This window comes from Leuciscus leuciscus, assembly GCF_965113295.1.
Source record: "Leuciscus leuciscus genome assembly, chromosome: 4".
NCBI classification, from domain to species: domain Eukaryota; kingdom Metazoa; phylum Chordata; class Actinopteri; order Cypriniformes; family Leuciscidae; genus Leuciscus; species Leuciscus leuciscus.
The window spans coordinates 32,490,068-32,496,974 of record NC_138728.1 but is presented as its reverse complement, the minus strand read 5'-3'; the positions used below and the strand labels follow the sequence as shown (position 1 = coordinate 32,496,974).

Below are 6,907 nucleotides of genomic sequence, written 5' to 3'. Positions count from 1 at the left end.
TGAGGAATCTGTCCAATATGAACATTGAGAACAGCCCCAAGTTCTCTTTCATCCAAGCAGGTTGTCACCACCACAGGCTACAGCAACCAGCTATCTAAAGAATAACAGAAAGACATATGCTATTTAAATTCACATTTTACTTTCCATTTACTTTGTTAAAAAAAGATGGTTTTACTTAGAATTACCAATTAAAAGAGTGACCAGATGGCCTTTTCCTCCTTCATGTTCCCCTTCTCTCTCTTCCTACAGGCTAAGTGGTCCAGCACTCCGTCGTCCTCTCAGCAGCCACAACTTCACATAGCTCATGGTCTCGAACTGTGCCAATGGTGGCCCATTGCGGCTCAGGAAAAGGATGCTGCTCAGTCTACCAATCCCAAGAGAGCTCCTAAGTGGAGTAAGGGTAGTGTTCATAAAACTAAATCCTCTCTCACATTCTGCAGTGGACACAGCAACTGATTCCAGTGCAGTGACAAGTGGCTTCAAATCCTCTGGGACTGCTTTTCCACCACTCTCCTTGTACTCCCTGAAACCATTAATTGCAGGTCTTTCAGGGAGGTGCAACCTCTTGCACATCGAAACCACCTCTGCTTCGCCATACAGAATATCGTAATCATCAGGCCAGTATCTTGGGTAGATGGTCCTGCAGGATGACAATATGTCATCATATTCTGAGACATGAGTAGAAGACCCACCATGTGGCATTTTAGAGGCTGATGTTGTCATTAGTCTTTTTCTAAGAGAAGATGCCAGACTGTCGTAAAACTTTTTAGCATTTATGGCAACATCTACCATTCTCCCTGGATGAAGTGCCACACCCTGGAACTCTGCCTTCTCTGCAGCTTCTGAAGCAGTTCTTGCAAACTCTCCCTGTCTTCCCTTAGCACGTGCTTCAAACACCTTCACCTTCTGACAGACCAATGAGTGAGCCAGAGGAAGAGTGATGGTGTTACTCTGCAACATGAGTGACCGCTCTGATAACTCTATTAGAGCATCTCTCATTACTCCAAGGTTCCTGACAAAGGCTGTTGCAGTAAGTCTAGCTGCAAGTCCTTTGTACATGTTTTGTTCACGTCCATCTCTGCGATGATCTTGGGCTGCTCTCTGAAAGTGCTCATGCAAGGCAGGAAACAGCTGCCACACTGCTCTGAGAGTGCGTTCACTTGAGGCTACCCATCTGACCCCAAGAACTCTACCAATGGTGAGAAAGATGACAGAGAGTTCTTCTGCTTTGTGATGTAGCTCTCGCTCATTTTTGGGAGATGCATGATAGAGGGAATACAACTTATCCATAAATGCTTGGAAGTGGTTGATTTCCCCATTTTCCTTGATGGTATCGCCAACTGCAAGTTCCAACCTGTGGTTACAACAGTGCCACACAATAAGATCAGGGTAAAGGTGTTTCAGCTGGGTAGAGACTCCAGATACACAGCCTATCATATTTGATGCACCATCTGAGGTGAAAGAGATCCAGTTGCGTTTGAGAAACTCCTCTGGAAAGTGCTGTTGCAGACACTGCAAAAGTGAACTTGTAATGGACTTTGCTGTTGTTGAGGTTAAAGCAAGTAATTCAAATATTACAGTTGTGGGTGGGTTTGAGCCAATCGCACATCTAAGACAGACAATTAACACAGTCAGATGGCTTGCTGTAGTTGACTCATCAATTAGCACTCCCATTTTTTTTATCATTTTCAGTTATGTGTGTCACCAGTTTTTTTATCATTTCTTCTCCGATAAATGTCCCCACAGCTTTTTCTGGACTGAAGCACACCTCCCAATGTAATACCATTGGCTTCCTGGAGATCAACTTATGGCTCGTTTCCACTGAGCAGTACAGTACGGTACGGTACAGTACGGTACGGTTCGGGTCTGTTAACCATGATCTGGCTAGCGTTTCCACTGCCAACAGTACCCTTACTTGATAGGCGTGGTGTTTCGATCGACGTCATTTTCGCGCGAAGAAGAACATAGTAAACTACAATGGATGACATATCCAGCAGATCTTGTTCTTGCTCCTCGACATGTTTGTCACAAGAAGACAAGCGCCGACATTAGGCTTTTCTCAATATTAAGTACGCAAAGTTTGCACTTGCGACTCACTCCTATGCACATGGTACAGCGCGTTCTTGAAAGCGTCACTCAGCTCGCTCTGCTACTCATCTCTGTTACTCTGTATGTACATTTTAAGCAACAATAAAACGAAATATGTTATAAAACACTACTCTGCCTCTTTTCGTTTTCCTTTAAATAAATTAAACATTATAGGGACACAAATGTGGTTCATGCGCAACGCATATTGATTATTCACTGCACGTTATTCGTTATTCTATTTATAACAAAACGAAATTTAAAACACAACCCTAACGTTACCTCTTCGTTTAAATAATAAAAAAAAATTACACATATTACAGGCAATATATGCATTTGTACAAATGTTGCAATAAACATCAGTGATAATCTTGTAATAAGAAAATGACAAGAAACCATATTTCTTTTTGTAAAATTTCAGTTTTATCAATAATAGCCAATATAAAAGTTTAAGTAAAAGGTACAAGAAGCTATACAATAAGAAATAAAGCAAACAATTCAGTCAAATGTCCAAATGCTGCGCTCTAGTCTAACATTACAACAGTAAAGTTAAATACAAAAAGCCTATAATATGAAACTAAACTTAGCCCTCAGCCAAAACGATTGACAGGGAACGTATTATATATTCACGAGACCAAAGATCGCCCGTTAGGTCTACACAAGACGAATTATATCTCATGTTTAACCACTACCGTCGGAGTCATCGGCGAACGTCAGAAGACCTAGCCGAGGAAAGGCTCATCCAGCCGGGAAACATGAGCGCCGAGCGCCCGCTGATCGCATGGATCTCACAACCGGGGAAAAACAAATCATCTTTATAAATAAACCACAGATTTGAGCTTTAAACAACTACATTCTCGCCTGAAAAACTCTTAAAATTACATTTCGTGACACAGTAACAGTAGTATTATATTAAACTGTATATTAAAAAATGGCGCTTCTTATGTTGTCATTCCCCTCGTAGCACGCACAAGTGACGATTCTCTGTCAACCAATCAACGTCCTGCAGTGAGTCTAGCTCCACCTTTTAGTACCGTACCACTGTGCTAGGTACCCCAACGGAAGGGTACCCAAAAAGTGGTACGGTACGGTTCGGCTTTTTGGTACCATTCTCAACTTTTGGCAGTGGAAACGCAAATAAAAGGGTACCGACCCGTACCGTACCGTACCGTACCGCTCGGTGGAAACGCGCCATAAGTCCTCCATTAGGCTAAAGGGCTGCTGGTTTTTGCAAATCATATATGCTGTTCTGAAAATTTTGTTTGTGTTCTCTTCCAAATGTGCATTCTGTCTTTGAACACTGGGCTCTAAGTAACCCTCCTTTGCTTTTCTCATGATGTAATTTATTTACAAACTTAACTTCTATGAACATACAGGAACAAGGGAAAGGAAACTCCAGGACTTCAAAACACACAACCATGAAATGACGACGACCAACAAACACTGAGGGCGCCCTGGAGGCTGATGGGGGAGACAAGGCAGGAAGCCTCCAGGGCGGAGCAGGTTGCGGGCGTGGCCACGGCGGAGTAGGCTGTGGGTGTGGCCACGGCGGAGCTGTCGTGCCCTCGTGAGTCCAGGGCGGAGCTTTTGGACCCTCGGGCGTCCATGGCGGAGACGACCCTTCGGGCGGCCATGGCGGAGACGACCCTTCGGGCTTGTTGTTGTACCCTGTCGGCACCGCATCCATGGTCCAACCCGGTATGCGCCCCCCCAAAATTTCCATGGGGAAATAGGCAAGGACTGTCTCAGGGTAGGACGGGACCAGCGGCGAAGGTGGCTCTGAGCTGGGCAGGACCAGCTGCGAAGAATGCTCTGAGCTGGGCAGGACCAGCGGTGAAGAATGCTCTGAGCTGGGCAGGACCAGCGGCGAAGAAGGCTCTGGCGCAGGACCAGCAAGCTCTAGATCAGCGGGCTCTGGCTCTGGATCAACGGGCTCTGGATCAACGGGCTCTGGCGCTGGATCAACGGGCGCTGGATCAACGGGCGCTGGCGCTGGATCAACGGGCTTTGGATCAACGGGCTCTGGCGCTAGATCATCGGGCTCTGTGCTGGACGGGACCAACACATCATGGGACTCGGGACTGGACGGGACCAGCATCTTGGGGAACTCGAGACTCGACGGGACCAACACATCATGGGACTTGGGACTGGACGGGACCAGCATCTTGGGGAATTCGGGATTGGACTCATGGGCCAGAACTGATGTGTGTGTAGCCCACACACACAGAATCGCCGCAGACATCACAATCAGCGCTGTGTCTTCTTGAGTGGACTCATGTGCAACGTTCTCAATCTCTGGCGGACAGGTGACGGGTTCAGCTTCAGGTGGGCAGACTATGGGTTCTGGTTCTGGCGGATTGACGATTCAGGACATACCGGATTCGGAACTGGTTTGAATGGAAAATCCTCCACCACGTAGTCCGACCCACACACCCACAGCGTGTGGTCCACGAACTCCAGGAAAGTCTGATCGAGATTTTCTACCAGAATCATCTGGGCAAGAGGGTCCTTTAATCCACCCCAGAAACTCTGTGTCAATTCCTCTTCCTTCCACGTCACGTCATCGTAGATATCCAGGGATCCAGGACGTTACTGGTTTATTGACCAAAATTGTCACATTGAACAACATTTTAATCCAATGTCTCTACAGTGTATTCCAAAATGCAAAATTCTTCAATGCTTCAGACATTTCATAATGCTTATACTGTGGTTGGAATGACCAAATGAAACTGAATGTCGTTATTTTTAACTCAAAATGAACAAACCTGGGGAATCAGCTCTCATGTCACCACCCAAGACAACGGCCTTTCCAGAATGCCTTGCCATCTCCAGCATTGTGTTTTGTTCAGTCCTCCAGTGCCATAAAATTGTTGGCTGGAGAAAGGTCTTTTGATGATTAAAAAATGTCCTGGGACATATACATTCCAGACAGAGTGCTGACAGTACCTGGAAGATATCACATTACATGCGTATAAATTTTTTTTAACAATGACCAATTTATACAATTTATTTTGTTTACACAAATGACAAACCTTGTGGATCTGTATGTATGAAGCCCCACTGAAGGCTACTGCTGCCGACAAATGCAAATTCCCAGCTGGTGTACTCTGGATGTGTGGCTGGCTGTTCCACTTTGTTTTTTGGAGGCAGTGTGAACAGATCTATGCGATTTTGAAGCAATAAAATGTATATGAACAATATCCAATATGCCAATAATACAATAAATAAAATTATGTTTGTAACAATTTGTCAGTGCTACATTTATGATCACCTGCGTGATGGATACAAATGTCCCATTTACAAATTTCTCAACTGTGCAGGTATGGCAGCATGCTTGACACTTCCGAAACAGCTGTAGCAAATTCTCTTCATACACCATGTACTTCCTGGCTTTGTATAGTGGTTGGCAAACCCTGGACAATCATAACTCAGCAAATCAAATCATACTTTCTAACAAGGCATCTTGATTGATCATCTCAAACCTAACCTATATACCATGACATTTAACATGTCTAAAGTTTTAGTGATAACCACATTTAGACTTACTTTTCAATGCTCTCTTGAGTGACATCAGGCTCATAGGTGACATCTGAACACTGATTTGAGGTGTATGTTGAGCTCTCATCGAACACAGTGTCTTCCATGCGTGGCCTTTTAATTGGTGTTGAAGTGAGACACGGAGCTCCAATACCTGTACCAACACTCACACCAACAGAGTGGCCTAAAGGCTTCACCTGAACAGCTGAAATTTTCAACACACACATATGACAATCAAACATATGAAACAGCACAAGAAGACTATTACCAGTTAATACAATGAAGATAAACATAGCTAGTAGCCTATAACTTTACCTTTACTCCGTCTTTTCTGCTTGTGGGTTTCCGTTTGAACTGACACATTTTTCAAAGATGGTGCATGAAATTGACAGGCCACATATCTTGTTACGGGCTGTATAACAGGAATTGCATTATGTTATGATATGGGTACAAGGGCAAAATAGATTGTGCAGGACTGGCAACTTTTGAGTTCAAATTGGAGTGAGAATTACGATTCAATTCATAAGCTTGAGATTATGATCTTGATTCAATATCGATTCAATTGGATATACAATACAATTTTTTTTTGCAAGGAAAAAATATTCTCTGAAATAATGTTGTAAACTATACAGGGAAACCTGTCAGTTGGTATCAAAATTGACAACTTAATAATTGAGCAATTGCATGAGACCTGATTCATTTCAATAAGTTGTACCTTATAAGTTACCCTTTGTAAAGTGTAAGAGATGACCGTTATGTCGAATCTGTCTTGATATAAGTGGTGATGTTGGTTTTTGGCGCGCACGAAGTGCCTATTGTGCCCCCTAACCACCTAAATAGTCTTCCTCAGTACCACGAAGTGCCTATTTTAACCCCTAACCACCTATCCTCTTCTTCATTGCCACGAAGTGCCTATTGTGCCCCCTAACCACCTAAATAGTCTTCCTCAGTACCACGAAGTGCCTATTTTAAGCCCTAACCACCTATCCTCTTCTTCATTGCCACGAAGTGCCTATTGTGCCCCCTAACCACCTAAACTTCACCATAGTCTTCCTCAGTACCACGAAGTGCCTATTTTGACCACTAACCACCTATCCTCTTCTTCACTGCCACAAAGTGCCTAAACTTCACCATAGTCTTCCTCATAGTCCACAAAGTGCCTTTTCTGACCCCTAACCACCTGTTTTTTGTCTCAAGTCACTGTATCTCTAACTCTGTGCCGAAAAGTCACAGGGCCTCGAAATTCGGTATGAGGGTAGCCCAGTGGACCCCAGGGCGAGATCCT

The 6,907-nt window shown here is 44.2% G+C and overlaps 1 long non-coding RNA gene across 1 annotated transcript; it reads right to left on the bottom strand.

Moving 5' to 3' along the window:
* Nucleotides 1-4,870: 4,870 nt before the first annotated feature.
* On the bottom strand, nucleotides 4,871-6,150 carry LOC309497620. Its single transcript, XR_014205638.1, has 5 exons — nucleotides 5,938-6,150; nucleotides 5,632-5,827; nucleotides 5,357-5,498; nucleotides 5,118-5,246; nucleotides 4,871-5,031 (listed from the first exon to the last, which is right to left on the bottom strand). It is a non-coding gene; the product is annotated as an uncharacterized lncRNA (long non-coding RNA).
* Nucleotides 6,151-6,907: the final 757 nt, after the last annotated feature.